This window comes from Macaca fascicularis, chromosome 13 (genome assembly GCF_037993035.2).
Source record: "Macaca fascicularis isolate 582-1 chromosome 13, T2T-MFA8v1.1".
Classification (NCBI taxonomy): Eukaryota; Metazoa; Chordata; class Mammalia; order Primates; family Cercopithecidae; genus Macaca; species Macaca fascicularis.
Genome location: NC_088387.1, coordinates 27,553,899 through 27,580,891, shown reverse-complemented (window position 1 = coordinate 27,580,891; position 26,993 = coordinate 27,553,899).

Here is a 26,993-nt window from a genome sequence, read left to right as displayed (position 1 = left end):
TAAGGCTAGCAAAGAGATCCACGAAATACAGATGTAACTCTGTGAGATGAATTAACAGAACACTAAGCAGATTCTCAGAAAGCTTCTTTCCAGATTTCATCTGAGGATATTTCCTTTTTCACCATAGCCCTCTATGGGCTTCCAAATATCACTTTGCCAATTCCACAAGAACTGTCTTAGCGAAAGGCTTCTTGAGGGGAAAGCTGTAACTCTGTGAGATGATTTCACAGAACACAAAGAAGTTTCTCAGAAAGCTTCTTTCTCTTTGTTATCGGAGGATATTTCCTTTGGCCCTATAGTCTTCAAAGGGATCCGAAATATCTGTTCTCAGATTACACAGAAATAAGGCTAGCAAAGAGATCCACGAAATACAGATGTAACTCTGTGAGATGAATTAACAGAACACTAAGCAGTTTCTCAGAAAGCTTCTTTCCAGATTTCATCTGAGGATATTTCCTTTTTCACCATAGCCCTCTAAGGGCTTCCACATATCACTTTGCCAATTCCACAAGAACTGTCTTAGCGAAAGGCTTCTTGAGGGGAAATCTGTAACTCTGTGAGATGATTTCACAGAACACAAAGAAGTTTCTCAGAAAGCTTCTTTCTCTTTGTTATCGGAGGATATTTCCTTTGGCCCTATAGTCTTCAAAGGGATCCGAAATATCTGTTCTCAGATTCCACAGAAATAAGGCTAGCAAAGAGATCCACGAAATACAGTTGTAACTCTGTGAGTGGAAGTCACATATAACAGAGCAGTTTCTCAGAAAGCTTCTTTCCAGATTTCATCTGAGGATATTTCCTTTTTCACCATAGCCCTCTATGGCCTTCCAAATATCACTGTCTTAGCGAAAGGCTTCTTGAGGGGAAAGCTGTAACTCTGTGAGATGATTTCACAGAACACAAAGAAGTTTCTCAGAAAGCTTCTTTCTCTTTGTTATCGGAGGATATTTCCTTTGGCCCTTTAGTCTTCAAAGGGATCCGAAATATCTGTTCTCAGATTCCACAGAAATAAGGCTAGCAAAGAGATCCACGAAATACAGATGTAACTCTGTGAGATGAATTAACAGAACACTAAGCAGTTTCTCAGAAAGCTTCTTTCCAGATTTCATCTGAGGATATTTCCTTTTTCACCATAGCCCTCTATGGGCTTCCACATATCACTTTGCCAATTCCACAAGAACTGTCTTAGCGAAAGGCTTCTTGAGGGGAAATCTGTAACTCTGTGAGATGATTTCACAGAACACAAAGAAGTTTCTCAGAAAGCTTCTTTCTCTTTGTTATCGGAGGGTATTTCCTTTGGCCCTATAGTCTTCAAAGGGATCCGAAATATCTGTTCTCAGATTCCACAGAAAAAAGGCTAGCAAAGAGATCCACGAAATACAGTTGTAACTCTGTGAGTGGAAGTCACATATAACAGAGCAGTTTCTCAGAAAGCTTCTTTCCAGATTTCCTCTGAGGATATTTCCTTTTTCACCATAGCCATCTATGGCCTTCCAAATATCACTTTGCCAATTCCACAAGAACTGTCTTAGCGAAAGGCTTCTTGAGGGGAAAGTTGTAACTCTATGAGATGATTTCACAGAACACAAAGAAGTTTCTCAGAAAGCTTCTTTCTCTTTGTTATCGGAGGATATTTCCTTTGTCCGTATAGTCTTCAAAGGGATCCGAAATATCTGTTCTCAGATTCCACAGAAATAAGGCTAGCAAAGAGATCCACGAAATACAGATGTAACTCTGTGAGTGGAAGTCACATATAACAGAGCAGTTTCTCAGAAAGCTTCTTTCCAGATTTCATCTGAGGATATTTCCTTTTTCACCATAGCCCTCTAGGGCGTTCCAAATATCACTTTGTCAATTCCACAAGAACTGTCTTAGCGAAAGGCTTCTTGAGGGGAAAGCTGTAACTCTGTGAGATGATTTCACAGAACACAAAGAAGTTTCTCAGAAAGCTTCTTTCTCTTTGTTATCGGAGGATATTTCCTTTGGCCCTATAGTCTTCAAAGGGATGGGAAATATCTGCTCGCAGATTCCACAGAAATTAGGCTAGCAAAGAGATCCACGAAATACAGATGTAACTCTGTGAGATGAATTAACAGAACACTAAGCAGTTTCTCAGAAAGCTTCTTTCCAGATTTCATCTGAGGATATTTCCTTTTTCACCATAGCCCTCTATGGACTTCCAAATATCACTTTGCCAATTCCACAAGAACTGTCTTAGCGAAAGGCTTCTTGAGGGGAAAGCTGTAACTCTGTGAGATGATTTCACAGAACACAAAGAAGTTTCTCAGAAAGCTTCTTTCTCTTAGTTATCGGAGGATATTTCCTTTGGCCCTATAGTCTTCAAAGGGATCCGAAATATCTGTTCTCAGATTCAACAGAAATAAGGCTAGCAAAGAGATCCACGAAATACAGATGTAATTCTGTGAGACGAAATAACAGAACACTAAGCAGTTTCTCAGAAAGCTTCTTTCCAGATTTCATCTGAGGATATTTCCTTTTTCACCATAGCCCTCTATGGCCTTCCAAATATCACTTTGCCAATTCCACAAGGACCGTCTTAGTGAAAGGCTTCTTGAGGGGAAAGCTGTAACTCTGTGAGATGATTTCACAGAACACAAAGAAGTTTCTCAGAAAGCTTCTTTCTCTTTGTTATCGGAGGATATTTCCTTTGGCCCTAGAGTCTTCAAAGGGATCCGAAATATCTGTTCTCAGATTCCACAGAAATAAGGCTAGCAAAGAGATCCACGAAATACAGATGTAACTCTGTGAGTGGAAGTCACATATAACAGAGCAGTCTCTCAAAAAGCTTCTTTCCAGATTTCATCTGAGGATATTTCCTTTTTCACCGTAGCCCTCTATCGCGTTCCAAGTATCACTTTGCCAATTCCACAAGAACTGTCTTAGCGAAAGGCTTCTTGAGGGGAAAGCTGTAATTCTGTGAGATGATTTCACAGAACACAAAGAAGTTTCTCAGAAAGCTTCTTTCTCTTTGTTATCGGAGGATATTTCCTTTGGCCCTATATTCTTCAAAGGGATCCGAAATATCTGTTCTCAGATTCCACAGAAATTAGGCTAGCAAAGAGATCCACGAAATACAGATGTAACTCTGTGAGATGAATTAACGGAACACTCAGCAGTTTCTCAGAAAGCTTCTTTCCAGATTTCATCTGAGGATATTTCCTTTTTCACCATAGCCCTCTATGTGCTTCCAAATATCACTTTGCCATTTCCACAAGAACTGTCTTAGCGAAAGGCTTCTTGAGTGGAAAGCTGTAACTCTGTGAGATGATTTCACAGAACACAAAGAAGTTTCTCAGAAAGCTTCTTTCTCTTTGTTATCGGAGGATATTTCCTTTGACCGTATAGTCTTCAAAGGGATCCGAAATATCTGTTCTCAGATTCCACAGAAATAAGGCTAGCAAAGAGATCCACGAAATACAGATGTAATTCTGTGAGATGAATTAACAGAACACTAAGCAGTTTCTCAGAAAGCTTCTTTCCAGATTTCATCTGAGGATATTTCCTTTTTCACCATAGCCCTCTATGGCCTTCCAAATATCACTTTGCCAATTCCACAAGAACTGTCTTAGCAAAAGGCTTCTTCAGGGGAAAGCTGTAACTCTGTGAGATGATTTCACAGAACACCAAGAAGTTTCTCAGAAAGCTTCTTTCTCTTTGTTATCGGAGGATATTTCCTTTGGCCCTATAGTCTTCAAAGGGATCCGAAATATCTGTTCTCAGATTCCACAGAAATAAGGCTAGCAAAGAGATCCACGAAATACAGATGTAACTCTGTGAGATGAATTAACAGAACACTAAGCAGTTTCTCAGAAAGCTTCTTTCCAGATTTCATCTGAGGATATTTCCTTTTTCACCATAGCCCTCTATGGGCTTCCACATATCACTTTGCCAATTCCACAAGAACTGTCTTAGCGAAAGGCTTCTTGAGGGGAAATCTGTAACTCTGTGAGATGATTTCACAGAACACAAAGAAGTTTCTCAGAAAGCTTCTTTCTCTTTGTTATCGGAGGATATTTCCTTTGGCCCTATAGTCTTCAAAGGGATATGAAATATCTGTTCTCAGATTCCACAGAAATAAGGCTAGCAAAGAGATCCACGAAATACAGATGTAACTCTGTGAGATGAATTAACAGAACATTAAGCAGTTTCTCAGAAAGCTTCTTTCCAGATTTCATCTGAGGATATTTCCTTTTTCACCATAGCCCTCTATGGGCTTCCACATATCACTTTGCCAATTCCACAAGAACTGTCTTAGCGAAAGGCTTCTTGAGGGGAAATCTGTAACTCTGTGAGATGATTTCACAGAACACAAAGAAGTTTCTCAGAAAGCTTCTTTCTCTTTGTTATCGGAGGATATTTCCTTTGGCCCTATAGTCTTCAAAGGGATCCGAAATATCTGTTCTCAGATTCCACAGAAATACGGCTAGCAAAGAGATCCACGAAATATAGATGTAACTCTGTGAGTGGAAGTCACATATAACAGAGCAGTTTCTCAGAAAGCTTCTGTCCAGATTTCATCTGAGGATATTTCCTTTTTCACCATAGCCCTCTATGGCCTTCCAAATATCACTTTGCCAATTCCACAAGAACTGTCTTAGCGAAAGGCTTCTTGAGAGGAAAGCTGTAACTCTGTGAGATGATTTCACAGAACACAAAGATGTTTCTCAGAAAGCTTCTTTCTCTTTGTTATCGGAGGATATTTCCTTTGGCCCTATAGTCTTCAAAGGGATCCGAAATATCTGTTCTCAGATTCCACAGAAATAAGGCTAGGAAAGAGATCCACGAAATATAGATGTAACTCTGTGAGATGAATTAACAGAACACTAAGCAGTTTCTCAGAAAGCTTCTTTCCAGATTTCATCTGAGGATATTTCCTTTTTCACCATAGCCCTCTATGGCGTTCCAAATATCACTTTGCCAATTCCACAAGAACTGTCTTAGCGAAAAGCTTCTGGAGGGGAAAGCTGTAACTCTGTGAGATGATTTCACAGAACACAAAGAAGTTTCTCAGAAAGCTTCTTTCTCTTTGTTATCGGAGGATATTTCCTTTGGCCCTATAGTCTTCAAAGGGATCCGAAATATTTGTTCTCAGATTCCACAGAAATAAGGCTAGCAAAGAGATCCACGAAATACAGATGTAACTCTGTGAGATGAATTAACAGAACACTAGGCAGATTCTCAGAAAGCTTGTTTCCAGATTTCATCTCAGGATATTTCCTTTTTCACCATAGCCCTCTATGGCATTCCAAATATCACTTTGCCAATTCCACAAGAACTGTCTTAGCGAAAGGCTTCTTGAGGGGAAAGCTGTAACTCTGTGAGATGATTTCACAGAACACAAAGAAGTTTCTCAGAAAGCTTCTTTCTCTTTATTATCGGAGGATATTTCCTTCGGCCCTATAGTCGTCAAATGGATCCGAAATATCTGTTCTCAGATTTCACAGAAATAAGGCTAGCAAAGAGATCCACGAAATACAGATGTAACTCTGTGAGATGAATTAACAGAACACTAAGCAGTTTCTCAGAAAGCTTCTTTCCAGATTTCATCTGAGGATATTTCCTTTTTCACCGTAGCCCTCTATGGGCTTCCACATATCACTTTGCCAATTCCACAAGAACTGTCTTAGCGAAAGGCTTCTTGAGGGGAAATCTGTAACTCTGTGAGATGATTTCACAGAACACAAAGAAGTTTCTCAGAAAGATTCTTTGTCTTTGTTACCGGAGGATATTTCCTTTGGCTCTATAGTCTTCAAAGGGATCCGAAATATCTGTTCTCAGATTCCACAGAAAAAAGGCTAGCAAAGAGATCCACGAAATACAGTTGTAACTCTGTGAGTGGAAGTCACATATAACAGAGCAGTTTCTCAGAAAGCTTCTTTCCAGATTTCATCTGAGGATATTTCCTTTTTCCCCCTAGCCCTCTAAGGGCTTCCAAATATCACTTTGCCAATTCCACAAGAACTGTCTTAGCGAAAGGCTTCTTGAGGGGAAAGCTGTAACTCTGTGAGATGATTTCACAGAACACAAAAAAGTTTCTCAGAAAGCTTCTTTCTCTTTGTTATCGGAGGATAATTCCTTTGGTCCTGTAGTCTTCAAAGGGATCCGAAATATCTGTTCTCAGATTCCGCAGAAATAAGGCTAGCAAAGAGATCCACGAAATACAGATGTAACTCTGTGAGATGAATTAACAGAACACTAACCAGTTTCTCAGAAAGCTTCTTTCCAGATTTCATCAGAGGATATTTCCTTTTTCACCATAGCCCTCTATGAGCTTCCAAATATCACTTTGCCACTCCACAAGAACTGTCTGAGCGAAAGGCTTCTTGAGGGGAAAGCTGTAACTCTGTGAGATGATTTCACAGAACACAAAGAAGTTTCTCAGAAAGCTTCTTTCTCTTTGTTATCGGAGGATATTTCCTTTGGCCCTATAGTCTTCAAAGGGATCCGAAATATCTGTTCTCAGATTCCACAGAAAAAAGGCTAGCAAAGAGATCCACGAAATACAGTTGTAACTCTGTGAGTGGAAGTCACATATAACAGAGCAGTTTCTCAGAAAGCTTCTTTCCAGATTTCATCTGAGGATATTTCCTTTTTCACCATAGCCCTCTATGGCATTCCAAATATCACTTTGCCAATTCCACAAGAACTGTCTTAGCGAAAGGCTTCTTGAGGGGAAATTTGTAACTCTGTGAGACGACTTCACAGAACACAAAGAAGTTTCTCAGAAAGCTTCTTTCTCTTTGTTATCGGAGGATATTTCCTTTGACCGTATAGTCTTCAAAGGGATCCGAAATATCTGTTCTCAGATTCCACAAAAATAAGGCTAGCAAAGAGATCCACGAAATACAGATGTAACTATGTGAGTGGAAGTCACATATAACAGAGCAGTTTCTCAGAAAGCTTCTCTCCAGATTTCATCTGAGGATATTTCCTTTTTCACCATAGCCCTCTAGGGAGTTCCAAATATCACTTTGCGAATTCCACAAGAACTGTCTTAGCGAAAGGATTCTTGAGGGGAAAGCTGTAACTCTGTGAGATGATTTCACAGAACACAAAGAAGTTTCTCAGAAAGCTTCTTTCTCTTTGTTATCGGAGGATATTTCCTTTGGCCCTATAGTCTTCAAAGGGATGGGAAATATCTGTTCGCAGATTCCACAGAAATTAGGCTAGCAAAGAGATCCACGAAATACAGATGTAACTCTGTGAGATGAATTAACAGAACACTAAGCAGTTTCTCAGAAAGCTTCTTTCCAGATTTCATCTGAGGATATTTCCTTTTTCACCATAGCCCTCTATGGCCTTCCAAATATCACTTTGCCAATTCCACAAGAACTGTCTTAGCGAAAGGCTTCTTGAGGGGAAAGCTGTAACTCTGTGAGATGATTTCACAGAACACAAAGAAGTTTCTCAGAAAGCTTCTTTCTCTTTGTTTTCGGAGGATATTTCCTTTGGCCCTATAGTCTTCAAAGGGATCCGAAATATCTGTTCTCAGATTCCACAGAAAAAAGGCTAGCAAAGAGATCCACAAAATACAGATGTAACTCTGTGAGATGACTTAACAGAACACTAAGCAGTTTCTCAGAAAGCTTCTTTCCAGATTTCATCTGAGGATATTTCCTTTTTCCCCCTAGCCCTTTAAGGGCTTCCAAATATCACTTTGCCAATTCCACAAGAACTGTCTTAGCGAAAGGCTTCTTGAGGGGAAAGCTGTAACTCTGTGAGATGATTTCACAGAACACAAAAAAGTTTCTCAGAAAGCTTCTTTCTCTTTGTTATCGGAGGATATTTCCTTTGGTCCTGTAGTCTCCAAAGGGATCCGAAATATCTGTTCTCAGATTCCACAGAAATAAGGCTAGCAAAGAGATCCACGAAATACATATGTAACTCTGTGAGATGAATTAACAGAACACTAAGCAGTTTCTCAGAAAGCTTCTTTCCAGATATCATCAGAGGATATTTCCTTTTTCACCATAGCCCTCTATGGGCTTCCAAATATCACTTTGCCAATTCCACAAGAACTGTCTTAGCAAAAGGCTTCTTGAGGGGAAAGCTGTAACTCTGTGAGATGATTTCACAGAACACAAAGAAGTTTCTCAGAAAGCTTCTTTCTCTTTGTTATCGGAGGATATTTCCTTTGGCCCTATAGTCTTCAAAGGGATCCGAAATATCTGTTCTCAGATTCCACAGAAATAAGGCTAGCAAAGAGATCCACGAAATACTGATGTAACACTGTGAGATGAATTAACAGAACACTAAGCAGTTTCTCAGAAAGCTTCTTTCCAGATTTCATCTGAGGATGTTTCCTTTTTCACCATAGCCCTCTATGGCATTCCAAATATCACTTTGCCAATTCCACAAGAACTGTCTTAGCGAAAGGCTTCTTGAGGGGAAAGCTGTAACTCTGTGAGATGATTTCACAGAACACAAAGAAGTTTCTCAGAAAGCTTCTTTCTCTTTGTTATCGGAGGATATTTCCTTTGGCCCTATAGGCTTCAAAGGGATCCGAAATATCTGTTCTCAGATTCCACAGAAATAAGGCTAGCAAAGAGATCCACGAAATAGAGATATAACTCTGTGAGATGAAATAACAGAACACTAAGCAGTTTCTCAGAAAGCTTCTTTCCAGATTTCATCTGAGGATATTTCCTTTTTCACCATAGCCCTCTATGGCATTCCAAATATCACTTTGCCAATTCCACAAGAACTGTCTTAGCGAAAGGCTCCTTGAGGGGAAAGCTGTAACTCTGTGAGATGATTTCACAGAACACAAAGAAGTTTCTCAGAAAGCTTCTTTCTCTTTGTTATCGGAGGATATTTCCTTTGGCCCTATAGTCTTCAAAGGGATCCGAAATATCTGTTCTCAGATACCACAGAAATAAGGCTAGCAAAGAGATCCACGAAATACAGTTGTAACTCTGTGAGTGGAAGTCACATATAACAGAGCAGTTTCTCAGAAAGCTTCTTTCCAGATTTCATCTGAGGATATTTCCTTTTTCACCATAGCCCTCTATGGCATTCCAAATATCACTTTGCCAATTCCACAAGAACTGTCTTAGCGAAAGGCTTCTTGAGGGGAAATTTGTAACTCTGTGAGACGACTTCACAGAACACAAAGAAGTTTCTCAGAAAGCTTCTTTCTCTTTGTTATCGGAGGATATTTCCTTTGACCGTATAGTCTTCAAAGGGATCCGAAATATCTGTTCTCAGATTCCACAAAAATAAGGCTAGCAAAGAGATCCACGAAATACAGATGTAACTATGTGAGTGGAAGTCACATATAACAGAGCAGTTTCTCAGAAAGCTTCTCTCCAGATTTCATCTGAGGATATTTCCTTTTTCACCATAGCCCTCTAGGGCGTTCCAAATATCACTTTGCGAATTCCACAAGAACTGTCTTAGCGAAAGGATTCTTGAGGGGAAAGCTGTAACTCTGTGAGATGATTTCACAGAACACAAAGAAGTTTCTCAGAAAGCTTCTTTCTCTTTGTTATCGGAGGATATTTCCTTTGGCCCTATAGTCTTCAAAGGGATGGGAAATATCTGTTCGCAGATTCCACAGAAATTAGGCTAGCAAAGAGATCCACGAAATACAGATGTAACTCTGTGAGATGAATTAACAGAACACTAAGCAGTTTCTCAGAAAGCTTCTTTCCAGATTTCATCTGAGGATATTTCCTTTTTCACCATAGCCCTCTATGGCCTTCCAAATATCACTTTGCCAATTCCACAAGAACTGTCTTAGCGAAAGGCTTCTTGAGGGGAAAGCTGTAACTCTGTGAGATGATTTCACAGAACACAAAGAAGTTTCTCAGAAAGCTTCTTTCTCTTTGTTTTCGGAGGATATTTCCTTTGGCCCTATAGTCTTCAAAGGGATCCGAAATATCTGTTCTCAGATTCCACAGAAAAAAGGCTAGCAAAGAGATCCACAAAATACAGATGTAACTCTGTGAGATGAATTAACAGAACACTAAGCAGTTTCTCAGAAAGCTTCTTTCCAGATTTCATCTGAGGATATTTCCTTTTTCCCCCTAGCCCTTTAAGGGCTTCCAAATATCACTTTGCCAATTCCACAAGAACTGTCTTAGCGAAAGGCTTCTTGAGGGGAAAGCTGTAACTCTGTGAGATGATTTCACAGAACACAAAAAAGTTTCTCAGAAAGCTTCTTTCTCTTTGTTATCGGAGGATATTTCCTTTGGTCCTGTAGTCTCCAAAGGGATCCGAAATATCTGTTCTCAGATTCCACAGAAATAAGGCTAGCAAAGAGATCCACGAAATACATATGTAACTCTGTGAGATGAATTAACAGAACACTAAGCAGTTTCTCAGAAAGCTTCTTTCCAGATATCATCAGAGGATATTTCCTTTTTCACCATAGCCCTCTATGGGCTTCCAAATATCACTTTGCCAATTCCACAAGAACTGTCTTACCAAAAGGCTTCTTGAGGGGAAAGCTGTAACTCTGTGAGATGATTTCACAGAACACAAAGAAGTTTCTCAGAAAGCTTCTTTCTCTTTGTTATCGGAGGATATTTCCTTTGGCCCTATAGTCTTCAAAGGGATCCGAAATATCTGTTCTCAGATTCCACAGAAATAAGGCTAGCAAAGAGATCCACGAAATACTGATGTAACACTGTGAGATGAATTAACAGAACACTAAGCAGTTTCTCAGAAAGCTTCTTTCCAGATTTCATCTGAGGATATTTCCTTTTTCACCATAGCCCTCTATGGCATTCCAAATATCACTTTGCCAATTCCACAAGAACTGTCTTAGCGAAAGGCTTCTTGAGGGGAAAGCTGTAACTCTGTGAGATGATTTCACAGAACACAAAGAAGTTTCTCAGAAAGCTTCTTTCTCTTTGTTATCGGAGGATATTTCCTTTGGCCCTATAGGCTTCAAAGGGATCCGAAATATCTGTTCTCAGATTCCACAGAAATAAGGCTAGCAAAGAGATCCACGAAATAGAGATATAACTCTGTGAGATGAAATAACAGAACACTAAGCAGTTTCTCAGAAAGCTTCTTTCCAGATTTCATCTGAGGATATTTCCTTTTTCACCATAGCCCTCTATGGCATTCCAAATATCACTTTGCCAATTCCACAAGAACTGTCTTAGCGAAAGGCTCCTTGAGGGGAAAGCTGTAACTCTGTGAGATGATTTCACAGAACACAAAGAAGTTTCTCAGAAAGCTTCTTTCTCTTTGTTATCGGAGGATATTTCCTTTGGCCCTATAGTCTTCAAAGGGATCCGAAATATCTGTTCTCAGATTCCACAGAAATAAGGCTAGCAAAGAGATCCACGAAATACAGTTGTAACTCTGTGAGTGGAAGTCACATATAACATAGCAGTTTCTCAGGAAGCTTCTTTCCAGATTTCATCTGAGGATATTTCCTTTTTCACCATAGCCCACAATGGCCTTCCAAATATCACTTTGCCAATTCCACAAGAACTGTCTTAGCGAAAGGCTTCTTGAGGGGAAAGCTGTAACTCTGTGAGATGATTTCACAGAACACAAAGAAGTTTCTCAGAAAGCTTCTTTCTCTTTGTTATCGGAGGATATTTCCTTTGGCCCTATAGTCTTCAAAGGGATCCGAAATATCTGTTCTCAGATTCCACATAAATAAGGCTAGCAAAGAGATCCACGAAATACAGATGTAACTCTGTGAGATGAATTAACAGAACACTAAGCAGTTTCTCAGAAAGCTTCTTTCCAGATTTCATCTGAGGATATTTCCTTTTTCACCATAGCCCTCTATGGGCTTCCACATATCACTTTGCCAATTCCACAAGAACTGTCTTAGCGAAAGGCTTCTTGAGGGGAAACCTGTAACTCTGTGAGATGATTTCACAGAACACAAAGAAGTTTCTCAGAAAGATTCTTTGTCTTTGTTATCGGAGGATATTTCCTTTGGCTCTATAGTCTTCAAAGGGATCCGAAATATCTGTTCTCAGATTCCACAGAAAAAAGGCTAGCAAAGAGATCCATGAAATACAGTTGTAACTCTGTGAGTGGAAGTCACATATAACAGAGCAGTTTCTCAGAAAGCTTCTTTCCAGATTTCATCTGAGGATATTTCCTTTTTCACCATAGCCCTCTATGGCCTTCCAAATATCACTTTGCCATTCCACAAGAACTGTCTTAGCGAAAGGCTTCTTGAGGGGAAATTTGTAACACTGTGAGATGATTTCACAGAACACAAAGAAGTTTCTCAGAAAGCTTCTTTCTCTTTGTTATCGGAGGATATTTCCTTTGACCGTATAGTCTTCAAAGGGATCCGAAATATCTGTTCTCAGATTCCACAAAAATAAGGCTAGCAAAGAGATCCACGAAATACAGATGTAACTCTGTGAGTGGAAGTCACATATAACAGAGCAGTTTCTCAGAAAGCTTCTTTCCAGATTTCATCTGAGGATATTTCCTTTTTCACCATAGCCCTCTAGGGCGTTCCAAATATCACTTTGCGAATTCCACAAGAACTGTCTTAGCGAAAGGCTTCTGGAGGGGAAAGCTGTAACTCTGTGAGATGATTTCACAGAACACAAAGAAGTTTCTCAGAAAGCTTCTTTCTCTTTGTTATCGGAGGATATTTCCTTTGGCCCTATAGTCTTCAAAGGGATGGGAAATATCTGTTCGCAGATTCCACAGAAATTAGGCTAGCAAAGAGATCCACGAAATACAGATGTAACTCTGTGAGATGAATTAAAAGAACACTAAGCAGTTTCTCAGAAAGCTTCTTTCCAGATTTCATCTGAGGATATTTCCTTTTTCACCATAGCCCTCTATGGCCTTCCAAATATCACTTTGCCAATTCCACAAGAACTGTCTTAGCGAAAGGCTTCTTGAGGGGAAACCTGTAACTCTGTGAGATGATTTCACAGAACACAAAGAAGTTTCTCAGAAAGCTTCTTTCTCTTTGTTTTCGGAGGATATTTCCTTTGGCCCTATAGTCTTCAAAGGGATCCGAAATATCTGTTCTCAGATTCCACAGAAATAAGGCTAGCAAAGAGATCCACGAAATACAGATGTAACTCTGTGAGTGGAGGTCACATATAACAGAGCAGTTTCTCAGAAAGCTTCTGTCCAGATTTCATCTGAGGATATTTCCTTTTTCACCATAGCCCTCTAAGGCGTTCCAAATATCACTTTGCCAATTCCACAAGAACTGTCTTAGCGAAAGGCTTCTGGAGGGGAAAGCTGTAACTCTGTGAGATGATTTCACAGAACACAAAGAAGTTTCTCAGAAAGCTTCTTTCTCTTTGTTATCGGAGGATATTTCCTTTGGCCCTATAGTCTTCAAAGGGATCCGAAATATCTGTTCTCAGATTCCACAGAAATAAGGCTAGCAAAGAGATCCACGAAATAGAGATGTAACTCTGTGAGATGAATTAACAGAACACTAAGCAGATTCTCAGAAAGCTTGTTTCCAGATTTCACCTGAGGATATTTCCTTTTTCACCATAGCCCTCTTTGGCATTCCAAATATCACTTTGCCAATTCCACAAGAACTGTCTTAGAGAAAGGCTTCTTAAGGGGAAAGCTGTAACTCTGTGAGATGATTTCACAGAACACAAAGAAGTTTCTCAGAAAGCTTCTTTCTCTTTGTTATCGGAGGATATTTCCTTTGGCCCTATAGTCTTCAAAGTAATCCGAAATATCTATTCTCAGATTCCACAGAAATAAGGCTAGCAAAGAAATCCACGAAATACAGATATAACTCTGTGAGTGGAAGTCACATATAACAGAGCAGTTTCTCAGAAAGCTTCCTTCCAGATTTCACCTGAGGATATTTCCTTTTTCACCATAGCCCTCAATGGGCTTCCACATATCACTTTCCCAATTCCACAAGAACTGTCTTAGCGAAAGGCTTCTTGAGGGGAAAGCTGTAACTCTGTGAGATGATTTCACAGAACACAAAGAAGTTTCTCAGAAAGCTTCTTTCTCTTTGTTATCGGAGGATATTTCCTTTGGCCCTATAGTCTTCAAAGGGATCCGAAATATCTATTCTCAGATTCCACAGAAATAAGGCTAGCAAAGAGATCCACGAAATACAGATGTAACTCTGTGAGTGGAAGTCACATATAACCGAGCAGTTTCTCAGAAAGCTTCTGTCCAGATTTCATCTGAGGATATTTTCTTTTTCACCATAGCCCTCTATGGCGATCCAAATATCACTTTGCCAATTCCACAAGAACTGTCTTAGCGAAAGGCTTCTTGAGGGGAAAGCTGTAACTCTGTGAGATGATTTCACAGAACACAAAGAAGTTTCTCAGAAAGCTTCTTTCTCTTTGTTATCGGAGGATATTTCCTTTGGCCCTATAGTCTTCAAAGGGATCCGAAATATCTGTTCTCAGATTCCACAGAAATAAGGCTAGCAAAGAGATCCACGAAATACAGATGTAACACTGTGAGTGGAAGTCACATATAACAGAGCAGTTTCTCAGAAAGCTTCTTTCCAGATTTCATCTGAGGATATTTCCTTTTTCACCCTAGCCCTCTATGGCGTTCCAAATATCACTTTGCCAATTCCACAAGAACTGTCTTAGCGAAAGGCTTCTGGAGGGGAAAGCTGTAACTCTGTGAGATGATTTCACAGAACACAAAGAAGTATCTCAGAAAGCTTCTTTCTCTTTGTTATCGGAGGATATTTCCTTTGGCCCTATAGTCTTCAAAGGGATCCGAAATATCTGTTCTCAGATTCCACAGAAGTAAGGCTAGCAAAGAGATCCACGAAATACAGATGTAACTCTGTGAGTGGAAGTCACATATAACAGAGCAGTTTCTCAGAAAGCTTCTGTCCAGATTTCATCTGAGGATATTTCCTTTTTCACCATAGCCCTCTATGGCGATCCAAATAGCACTTTGCCAAATCCACAAGAAATGTCTTAGCGAAAGCCTTCTTGAGGGGAAAGCTGTAACTCTGTGGGATGATTTCACAGAACACAAAGAAGTTTCTCAGAAAGCTTCTTTCTCTTTGTTATCGGAGGATATTTCCTTTGGCCCTATAGTCTTCAAAGGGATCCGAAATATCTGTTCTCAGATTCCACAGAAATAAGGCTAGCAAAGAGATCCACGAAATAGAGATGTAACTCTGTGAGATGAAATAACAGAACACTAAGCAGTTTCTCAGAAAGCTTCTTTCCAGATTTCATCTGAGGATATTTCCTTTTTCACCATAGCCCTCTATGGCGTTCCAAATGTCACTTTGCCAATTCCACAAGAACTGTCTTAGCGAAAGGCTTCTGGAGGGGAAAGCTGTAACTCTCTGAGATGATTTCACAGAACACAAAGAAGTATCTCAGAAAGCTTCTTTCTCTTTGTTATCGGAGGATATTTCCTTTGGCCCTATAGTCTTCAAAGGGATCCGAAATATCTGTTCTCAGATTCCACAGAAAGAAGGCTAGCAAAGAGATCCACGAAATACAGATGTAACTCTGTGAGTGGAAGTCACATATAACAGAGCAGTTTCTCAGAAAGCTTCTTTCCAGATTTCATCTGAGGATATTTCCTTTTTCACCATAGCCCTCTATGGTATTCCAAATATCACTTTGCCAATTCCACAAGAACTGTCTTAGCGAAAGGCTCCTTGAGGGGAAAGCTGTAACTCTGTGAGATGATTTCACAGAACACAAAGAAGTTTCTCAGAAAGCTTCTTTCTCTTTGTTATCGGAGGATATTTCCTTTGGCCCTATAGTCTTAAAGGGATCCGAAATATCTGTTCTCAGATTCCACAGAAATAAGGCTAGCAAAGAGATCCACGAAATACTGATGTAACTCTGTGAGTGGAAGTCACATATCACAGAGCAGTTTCTCAGAAAGCTTCTTTCCAGATTTCATCTGAGGATATTTCCTTTTTCACCATAGCCCTCTAGGGCCTTCCAAATATCACTTTGCCAATTCCACAAGAACTGTCTTAGCGAAAGGCTTCTTGAGGGGAAAGCTGTAACTCTGTGAGATGATTTCACAGAACACAAAGAAGTTTCTCAGAAAGCTTCTTTCTCTTTGTTATCGGAGGATATTTCCTTTGGCCCTATAGTCTTCAAAGGGATCTGAAATATCTGTTCTCAGATTCCACAGAAATAAGGCTAGCAAAGAGATCCACGAAATACAGATGTAACTCTGTGAGATGCATTAACAGAACACTAAGCAGTTTCTCAGAAAGCTTCTTTCCAGATTTCATCTGAGGATATTTCCTTTTTCACCATAGCCCTCTATGGGCTTCCAAATATCACTTTGCCAATTCCACAAGAACTGTCTTAGCGAACGGCTTCTTGAGGGGAAACCTGTAACACTGTGAGATGATTTCACAGAACACAAAGAAGTTTCTCAGAAAGCTTCTTTCTCTTTGTTATCGGAGGATATTTCCTTTGGCCCTATAGTCTTCAAAGGGATCCGAACTATGTGTTCTCAGATTCCACAGAAATAAGGCTAGCAAAGAGATCCACGAAATACAGATGTAACTCTGTGAGTGGAAGTCACATATAACAGAGCAGTTTCTCAGAAAGCTTCTTTCCAGATTTCATCTGAGGATATTTCCTTTTTCACCATAGCCCTCTAGGGTGTTCCAAATATCACTTTGCGAATTCCACAAGAACTGTCTTAGCGAAAGGCTTCTGGAGGGGAAAGCTGTAACTCTGTGAGATGATTTCACAGAACACAAAGAAGTTTCTCAGAAAGCTTCTTTCTCTTTGTTATCGGAGGATATTTCCTTTGGCCCTATAGTCTTCAAAGGGATGGGAAATATCTGTTCGCAGATTCCACAGAAATTAGGCTAGCAAAGAGATCCACGAAATACAGATGTAACTCTGTGAGATGAATTAACAGAACACTAAGCAGTTTCTCAGAAAGCTTCTTTCCAGATTTCATCTGAGGATATTTCCTTTTTCACCATAGCCCTCTATGGCCTTCCAAATATCACTTTGCCAATTCCACAAGAACTGTCTTAGCGAAAGGCTTCTTGAGGGGAAAGCTGTAACTCTGTGAGATGATTTCACAGAACACAAAGAAGTTTCTCAGAAAGCTTCTTTCTCTTTGTTTTCGGAGGATATTTCCTTTGGCCCTATAGTCTTCAAAGGGATCCGAAATATCTGTTCTCAGATTCCACAGAAATAAGGCTAGCAAAGAGATCCACGAAATACAGATGTAACTCTGTGAGTGGAAGTCACATATAACAGAGCAGTTTCTCAGAAAGCTTCTTTCCAGATTTCATCTGAGGATATTTCCTTTTTCACCATAGCCCTCTATGGCGTTCCAAATATCACTTTGCCAATTCCACAAGAACTGTCTTAGCGAAAGGCTTCTGGAGGGGAAAGCTGTAACTCTGTGAGATGATTTCACAGAACACAAAGAAGTTTCTCAGAAAGCTTCTTTCTCTTTGTTATCGGAGGATATTTCCTTTGGCCCTATAGTCTTCAAAGGGATCCGAAATATCTGTTCTCAGATTCCACAGAAATAAGGCTAGCAAAGAGATCCACGAAATAGAGATGTAACTCTGTGAGATGAATTAACAGAACACTTAGCAGATTCTCAGAAAGCTTGTTTCCAGATTTCACCTGAGGATATTTCCTTTTTCACCATAGCCCTCTATGGCATTCCAAATATCACTTTGCCAATTCCACAAGAACTGTCTTAGCGAAAGGCTTCTTAAGGGGAAAGCTGTAACTCTGTGAGATGATTTCACAGAACACAAAGAAGTTTCTCAGAAAGCTTCTTTCTCTTTGTTATCGGAGGATATTTCCTTTGGCCCTATAGTCTTCAAAGGGATCCGAAATATCTATTCTCAGATTCCACAGAAATAAGGCTAGCAAAGAAATCCACGAAATACAGATATAACTCTGTGAGTGGAAGTCACATATAACAGAGCAGTTTCTCAGAAAGCTTCCTTCCAGATTTCACCTGAGGATATTTCCTTTTTCACCATAGCCCTCAATGGGCTTCCACATATCACTTTGCCAATTCCACAAGAACTGTCTTAGCGAAAGGCTTCTTGAGGGGAAAGCTGTAACTCTGTGAGATGATTTCACAGAACACAAAGAAGTTTCTCAGAAAGCTTCTTTCTCTTTGTTATCGGAGGATATTTCCTTTGGCCCTATAGTCTTCAAAGGGATCCGAAATATCTATTCTCAGATTCCACAGAAATAAGGCTAGCAAAGAGATCCACGAAATACAGATGTAACTCTGTGAGTGGAAGTCACATATAACCGAGCAGTTTCTCAGAAAGCTTCTGTCCAGATTTCATCTGAGGATATTTTCTTTTTCACCATAGCCCTCTATGGCGATCCAAATATCACTTTGCCAATTCCACAAGAACTGTCTTAGCGAAAGGCTTCTTGAGGGGAAAGCTGTAACTCTGTGAGATGATTTCACAGAACACAAAGAAGTTTCTCAGAAAGCTTCTTTCTCTTTGTTATCGGAGGATATTTCCTTTGGCCCTATAGTCTTCAAAGGGATCCGAAATATCTGTTCTCAGATTCCACAGAAATAAGGCTAGCAAAGAGATCCACGAAATAGAGATGTAACTCTGTGAGATGAAATAACAGAACACTAAGCAGTTTCTCAGAAAGCTTCTTTCCAGATTTCATCTGAGGATATTTCCTTTTTCACCATAGCCCTCTATGGCGTTCCAAATGTCACTTTGCCAATTCCACAAGAACTGTCTTAGCGAAAGGCTTCTGGAGGGGAAAGCTGTAACTCTCTGAGATGATTTCACAGAACACAAAGAAGTATCTCAGAAAGCTTCTTTCTCTTTGTTATCGGAGGATATTTCCTTTGGCCCTATAGTCTTCAAAGGGATCCGAAATATCTGTTCTCAGATTCCACAGAAAGAAGGCTAGCAAAGAGATCCACGAAATACAGATGTAACTCTGTGAGATGAATTAACAGAACACTAAGCAGTTTCTCAGAAAGCTTCTTTCCAGATTTCATCTGAGGATATTTCCTTTTTCACCATAGCCCTCTATGGCATTCCAAATATCACTTTGCCAATTCCACAAGAACTGTCTTAGCGAAAGGCTTCTTGAGTGGAAAGCTGTAACTCTGTGAGATGATTTCACAGAACACAAAGAAGTTTCTCAGAAAGCTTCTTTCTCTTTGTTATCGGAGGATATTTCCTTTGGCCCTATACTCTTCAAAGAGATCCGAAATATCTGTTCTCAGATTCCACAGAAATAAGGCTAGCAAAGAGATCCACGAAATACAGATGTAACTCTGTGAGATGAATTAACAGAACACTAAGCAGTTTCTCAGAAAGCTTCTTTCCAGATTTCATCTGAGGATATTTCCTTTTTCACCATAGCCCTCTATGGTATTCCAAATATCACTTTGCCAATTCCACAAGAACTGTCTTAGCGAAAGGCTCCTTGAGGGGAAAGCTGTAACTCTGTGAGATGATTTCACAGAACACAAAGAAGTTTCTCAGAAAGCTTCTTTCTCTTTGTTATCGGAGGATATTTCCTTTGGCCCTATAGTCTTCAAAGGGATCCGAAATATCTGTTCTCAGATTCCACAGAAATAAGGCTAGCAAAGACATCCACGAAATACAGATGTAACTCTGTGAGTGGAAGTCACATATCACAGAGCAGTTTCTCAGAAAGCTTCTTTCCAGATTTCATCTGAGGATATTTCCTTTTTCACCATAGCCCTGTAGGGCCTTCCAAATATCACTTTGCCAATTCCACAAGAACTGTCTTAGCGAAAGGCTTCTTGAGGGGAAAGCTGTAACTCTGTGAGATGATTTCACAGAACACAAACAAGTTTCTCAGAAAGCTTCTTTCTCTTTGTTATCGGAGGATATTTCCTTTGGCCCTATAGTCTTCAAAGGGATGGGAAATATCTGTTCTCAGATTCCACAGAAATTAGGCTAGCAAAGAGATCCACGAAATACAGATGTAACTATGTGAGATGAATTAACAGAACACTAAGCAGTTTCTCAGAAAGCTTCTTTCCAGATTTCATCTGAGGATATTTCCTTTTTCTCCATAGCCCTCTATGGGCTTCCAAATATCACTTTGCCAATTCCACAAGAAATGTCTTAGCGAAAGGGTTCTTGAGGGGAAAGCTGTAACTCTGTGAGATGATTTCACAGAACACAAAGAAGTTTCTCAGAAAGCTTCTTTCTCTTTGTTATCGGAGGATATTTCCTTTGGCCCTATAGTCTTCAAAGGGATCCGAAATATGTGTTCTCAGATTCCACAGAAATAAGGCTAGCAAAGAGATCCCCGAAATACAGATGTAACTCTGTGAATGGAAGTCACATATAACAGAGCAGTTTCTCAGAAAGCTTCTTTCCAGATTTCATCTGAGGATATTTCCTTTTTCACCATAGCCCTCTATGGGCTTCCACATATCACTTTGCAAATTCCACAAGAACTGTCTTAGCGAAAGGCTACTTCAGGGGAAATCTGTAACTCTGTGAGATGATTTCCCATAACACAAAGAAGTTTCTCAGAAAGCTTCTTTTTCTTTGTTATCGGAGGATATTTCCTTTGGCCCTATAGTCTTCAAAGGGATCCGAAATATCTGTTCTCAGATTCCACAGAAATATGGCTAGCAAAGAGATCCACGAAATACAGATGTAACTCTGTGAGTGGAAGTCACATATAACAGAGCAGTTTCTCAGAAAGCTTCTTTCCAGATTTCATCTGAGGATATTTCCTTTTTCACCATAGCCCTCTATGGCGTTCCAAATATCACTTTGCCAATTCCACAAGAACTGTCTTAGCGAAAGGCTTCTGGAGGGGAAAGCTGTAACTCTCTGAGATGATTTCACAGAACACAAAGAAGTATCTCAGAAAGCTTCTTTCTCTTTGTTATCGGAGGATATTTCCTTTGGCCCTATAGTCTTCAAAGGGATCCGAAATATCTGTTCTCAGATTCCACAGAAATAAGGCTAGCAAAGAGATCCACGAAATACAGATGTAACTCTGTGAGATGAATTAACAGAACACTAAGCAGTTTCTCAGAAAGCTTCTTTCCAGATTTCATCTGAGGATATTTCCTTTTTCACCATAGCCCTCTATGGCCTTCCAAATATCACTTTGCCAATTCCACAAGAACTGTCTTAGCGAAAGGCTTCTTGAGTGGAAAGCTGTAACTCTGTGAGATGATTTCACAGAACACAAAGAAGTTTCTCAGAAAGCTTCTTTCTCTTTGTTTTCGGAGGATATTTCCTTTGGCCCTATACTCTTCAAAGAGATCCGAAATATCTGTTCTCAGATTCCACAGAAATAAGGCTAGCAAAGAGATCCACGAAATACAGATGTAACTCTGTGAGATGAATTAACAGAAAACTAAGCAGTTTCTCAGAAAGCTTCTTTCCAGATTTCATCTGACGATATTTCCTTTTTCACCATAGCCCTCTAGGACCTTCCAAATATCACTTTGCCAATTCCACAAGAACTGTCTTAGCGAAAGGCTCCTTGAGGGGAAAGCTGTAACTCTGTGAGATGATTTCACAGAACACAAAGAAGTTTCTCAGAAAGCTTTTTTCTCTTTGTTATCGGAGGATATTTCCTTTGGCCCTATAGTCTTAAAGGGATCCGAAATATCTGTTCTCAGATTCCACAGAAATAAGGCTAGCAAAGAGATCCACGAAATACTGATGTAACTCTGTGAGTGGAAGTCACATATCACAGAGCAGTTTCTCAGAAAGCTTCTTTCCAGATTTCATCTGAGGATATTTCCTTTTTCACCATAGCCCTCTATGGGCTTCCACATATCACTTTGCCAATTCCACAAGAACTGTCTTAGCGAAAGGCTTCTTCAGGGGAAATCTGTAACTCTGTGAGATGATTTCCCAGAACACAAAGAAGTTTCTCAGAAAGCTTCTTTCTCTTTGTTATCGGAGGATATTTCCTTTGGCCCTATAGTCTTCAAAGGGATCCGAAATATCTGCTCTCAGATTCCACAGAAATAAGGCTAGCAAAGAGATCCACGAAATACAGATGTAACTCTGTGAGATGAATTAACAGAACACTAAGCAGTTTCTCAGAAAGCTTCTTTCCAGATTTCATCTGAGGATATTTCCTTTTTCACCATCGCCCTCTATGGGCTTCCAAATATCACTTTGCCAATTCCACAAGAACTGTCTTAGCGAAAGGCTTCTTGAGGGGAAAGCTGTAACTCTGTGAGATGATTTCACAGAACACAAAGAAGTTTCTCAGAAAGCTTCTTTCTCTTTGTTATCGGAGGATATTTCCTTTGGCCCTATAGTCTTCAAAGGGATCCGAAATATCTGTTCTCAGATTCCACAGAAATAAGGCTAGCAAAGAGATCCACGAAATACAGATGTAACTCTGTGAGTGGAAGTCACATATAACAGAGCAGTTTCTCAGAAAGCTTCTGTCCAGATTTCATCTGAGGATATTTCCTTTTTCACCGTAGCCCTCTATGGCGTTCCAAATATCACTTTGCCAATTCCACAAGAACTGTCTTAGCGAAAGGCTTCTTGAGGGGAAAGCTGTAACTCTGTGAGATGATTTCACAGAACACAAAGAAGTTTCTCAGAAAGCTTCTTTCTCTTTGTTATCGGAGGATATTTCCTTTGGCCCTATAGTCTTCAAAGGGATCCGAAATATCTGTTCTCAGATTCCACAGAAATAAGGCTAGCAAAGAGATCCACGAAATACAGATGTAACTCTGTGAGTGGAAGTCACATATAACAGAGCAGTTTCTCAGAAAGCTTCTTTCCAGATTTCATCTGAGGATATTTCCTTTTTCACCATAGCCCTCTATGGCGTTCCAAATATCACTTTGCCAATTCCACAAGAACTGTCTTAGCGAAAGGCTTCTGGAGGGGAAAGCTGTAACTCTGTGAGATGATTTCACAGAACACAAAGAAGTATCTCAGAAAGCTTCTTTCTCTTTGTTATCGGAGGATATTTCCTTTGGCCCTATAGTCTTCAAAGGGATCCGAAATATCTGTTCTCAGATTCCACAGAAATAAGGCTAGCAAAGAGATCCACGAAATAGAGATGTAACTCTGTGAGATGAAATAACAGAACACTAAGCAGTTTCTCAGAAAGCTTCTTTCCAGATTTCATCTGAGGATATTTCCTTTTTCACCATAGCCCTCTATGGCGTTCCAAATGTCACTTTGCCAATTCCACAAGAACTGTCTTAGCGAAAGGCTTCTGGAGGGGAAAGCTGTAACTCTCTGAGATGATTTCACAGAACACAAAGAAGTATCTCAGAAAGCTTCTTTCTCTTTGTTATCGGAGGATATTTCCTTTGGCCCTATAGTCTTCAAAGGGATCCGAAATATCTGTTCTCAGATTCCACAGAAAGAAGGCTAGCAAAGAGATCCACGAAATACAGATGTAACTCTGTGAGTGGAAGTCACATATAACAGAGCAGTTTCTCAGAAAGCTTCTTTCCAGATTTCATCTGAGGATATTTCCTTTTTCACCATAGCCCTCTATGGTATTCCAAATATCACTTTGCCAATTCCACAAGAACTGTCTTAGCGAAAGGCTCCTTGAGGGGAAAGCTGTAACTCTGTGAGATGATTTCACAGAACACAAAGAAGTTTCTCAGAAAGCTTCTTTCTCTTTGTTATCGGAGGATATTTCCTTTGGCCCTATAGTCTTAAAGGGATCCGAAATATCTGTTCTCAGATTCCACGGAAATAAGGCTAGCAAAGAGATCCACGAAATACTGATGTAACTCTGTGAGTGGAAGTCACATATCACAGAGCAGTTTCTCAGAAAGCTTCTTTCCAGATTTCATCTGAGGATATTTCCTTTTTCACCATAGCCCTCTAGGGCCTTCCAAATATCACTTTGCCAATTCCACAAGAACTGTCTTAGCGAAAGGCTTCTTGAGGGGAAAGCTGTAACTCTGTGAGATGATTTCACAGAACACAAAGAAGTTTCTCAGAAAGCTTCTTTCTCTTTGTTATCGGAGGATATTTCCTTTGGCCCTATAGTCTTCAAAGGGATCTGAAATATCTGTTCTCAGATTCCACAGAAATAAGGCTAGCAAAGAGATCCACGAAATACAGATGTAACTCTGTGAGATGCATTAACAGAACACTAAGCAGTTTCTCAGAAAGCTTCTTTCCAGATTTCATCTGAGGATATTTCCTTTTTCACCATAGCCCTCTACGGGCTTCCAAATATCACTTTGCCAATTCCACAAGAACTGTCTTAGCGAACGGCTTCTTGAGGGGAAACCTGTAACACTGTGAGATGATTTCACAGAACACAAAGAAGTTTCTCAGAAAGCTTCTTTCTCTTTGTTATCGGAGGATATTTCCTTTGGCCCTATAGTCTTCAAAGGGATCCGAACTATGTGTTCTCAGATTCCACAGAAATAAGGCTAGCAAAGAGATCCACGAAATACAGATGTAACTCTGTGAGTGGAAGTCACATATAACAGAGCAGTTTCTCAGAAAGCTTCTATCCAGATTTCATCTGAGGATATTTCCTTTTTCACCATAGCCCTCTAGGGTGTTCCAAATATCACTTTGCGAATTCCACAAGAACTGTCTTAGCGAAAGGCTTCTGGAGGGGAAAGCTGTAACTCTGTGAGATGATTTCACAGAACACAAAGAAGTTTCTCAGAAAGCTTCTTTCTCTTTGTTATCGGAGGATATTTCCTTTGGCCCTATAGTCTTCAAAGGGATGGGAAATATCTGTTCGCAGATTCCACAGAAATTAGGCTAGCAAAGAGATCCACGAAATACAGATGTAACTCTGTGAGATGAATTAACAGAACACTAAGCAGTTTCTCAGAAAGCTTCTTTCCAGATTTCATCTGAGGATATTTCCTTTTTCACCATAGCCCTCTATGGCCTTCCAAATATCACTTTGCCAATTCCACAAGAACTGTCTTAGCGAAAGGCTTCTTGAGGGGAAAGCTGTAACTCTGTGAGATGATTTCACAGAACACAAAGAAGTTTCTCAGAAAGCTTCTTTCTCTTTGTTTTCGGAGGATATTTCCTTTGGCCCTATAGTCTTCAAAGGGATCCGAAATATCTGTTCTCAGATTCCACAGAAATAAGGCTAGCAAAGAGATCCACGAAATACAGATGTAACTCTGTGAGTGGAAGTCACATATAACAGAGCAGTTTCTCAGAAAGCTTCTGTCCAGATTTCATCTGAGGATATTTCCTTTTTCACCATAGCCCTCTATGGCGTTCCAAATATCACTTTGCCAATTCCACAAGAACTGTCTTAGCGAAAGGCTTCTGGAGGGGAAAGCTGTAACTCTGTGAGATGATTTCACAGAACACAAAGAAGTTTCTCAGAAAGCTTCTTTCTCTTTGTTATCGGAGGATATTTCCTTTGGCCCTATAGTCTTCAAAGGGATCCGAAATATCTGTTCTCAGATTCCACAGAAATAAGGCTAGCAAAGAGATCCACGAAATAGAGATGTAACTCTGTGAGATGAATTAACAGAACACTTAGCAGATTCTCAGAAAGCTTGTTTCCAGATTTCACCTGAGGATATTTCCTTTTTCACCATAGCCCTCTATGGCATTCCAAATATCACTTTGCCAATTCCACAAGAACTGTCTTAGCGAAAGGCTTCTTAAGGGGAAAGCTGTAACTCTGTGAGATGATTTCACAGAACACAAAGAAGTTTCTCAGAAAGCTTCTTTCTCTTTGTTATCGGAGGATATTTCCTTTGGCCCTATAGTCTTCAAAGGGATCCGAAATATCTATTCTCAGATTCCACAGAAATAAGGCTAGCAAAGAAATCCACGAAATACAGATATAACTCTGTGAGTGGAAGTCACATATAACAGAGCAGTTTCTAAAAGCTTCCTTCCAGATTTCACCTGAGGATATTTCCTTTTTCACCATAGCCCTCAATGGGCTTCCACATATCACTTTGCCAATTCCACAAGAACTGTCTTAGCGAAAGGCTTCTTGAGGGGAAAGCTGTAACTCTGTGAGATGATTTCACAGAACACAAAGAAGTTTCTCAGAAAGCTTCTTTCTCTTTGTTATCGGAGGATATTTCCTTTGGCCCTATAGTCTTCAAAGGGATCCGAAATATCTATTCTCAGATTCCACAGAAATAAGGCTAGCAAAGAGATCCACGAAATACAGATGTAACTCTGTGAGTGGAAGTCACATATAACCGAGCAGTTTCTCAGAAAGCTTCTGTCCAGATTTCATCTGAGGATATTTTCTTTTTCACCATAGCCCTCTATGGCGATCCAAATATCACTTTGCCAATTCCACAAGAACTGTCTTAGCGAAAGGCTTCTTGAGGGGAAAGCTGTAACTCTGTGAGATGATTTCACAGAACACAAAGAAGTTTCTCAGAAAGCTTCTTTCTCTTTGTTATCGGAGGATATTTCCTTTGGCCCTATAGTCTTCAAAGGGATCCGAAATATCTGTTCTCAGATTCCACAGAAATAAGGCTAGCAAAGAGATCCACGAAATAGAGATGTAACTCTGTGAGATGAAATAACAGAACACTAAGCAGTTTCTCAGAAAGCTTCTTTCCAGATTTCATCTGAGGATATTTCCTTTTTCACCATAGCCCTCTATGGCGTTCCAAATGTCACTTTGCCAATTCCACAAGAACTGTCTTAGCGAAAGGCTTCTGGAGGGGAAAGCTGTAACTCTCTGAGATGATTTCACAGAACACAAAGAAGTATCTCAGAAAGCTTCTTTCTCTTTGTTATCGGAGGATATTTCCTTTGGCCCTATAGTCTTCAAAGGGATCCGAAATATCTGTTCTCAGATTCCACAGAAAGAAGGCTAGCAAAGAGATCCACGAAATACAGATGTAACTCTGTGAGATGAATTAACAGAACACTAAGCAGTTTCTCAGAAAGCTTCTTTCCAGATTTCATCTGAGGATATTTCCTTTTTCACCATAGCCCTCTATGGCATTCCAAATATCACTTTGCCAATTCCACAAGAACTGTCTTAGCGAAAGGCTTCTTGAGTGGAAAGCTGTAACTCTGTGAGATGATTTCACAGAACACAAAGAAGTTTCTCAGAAAGCTTCTTTCTCTT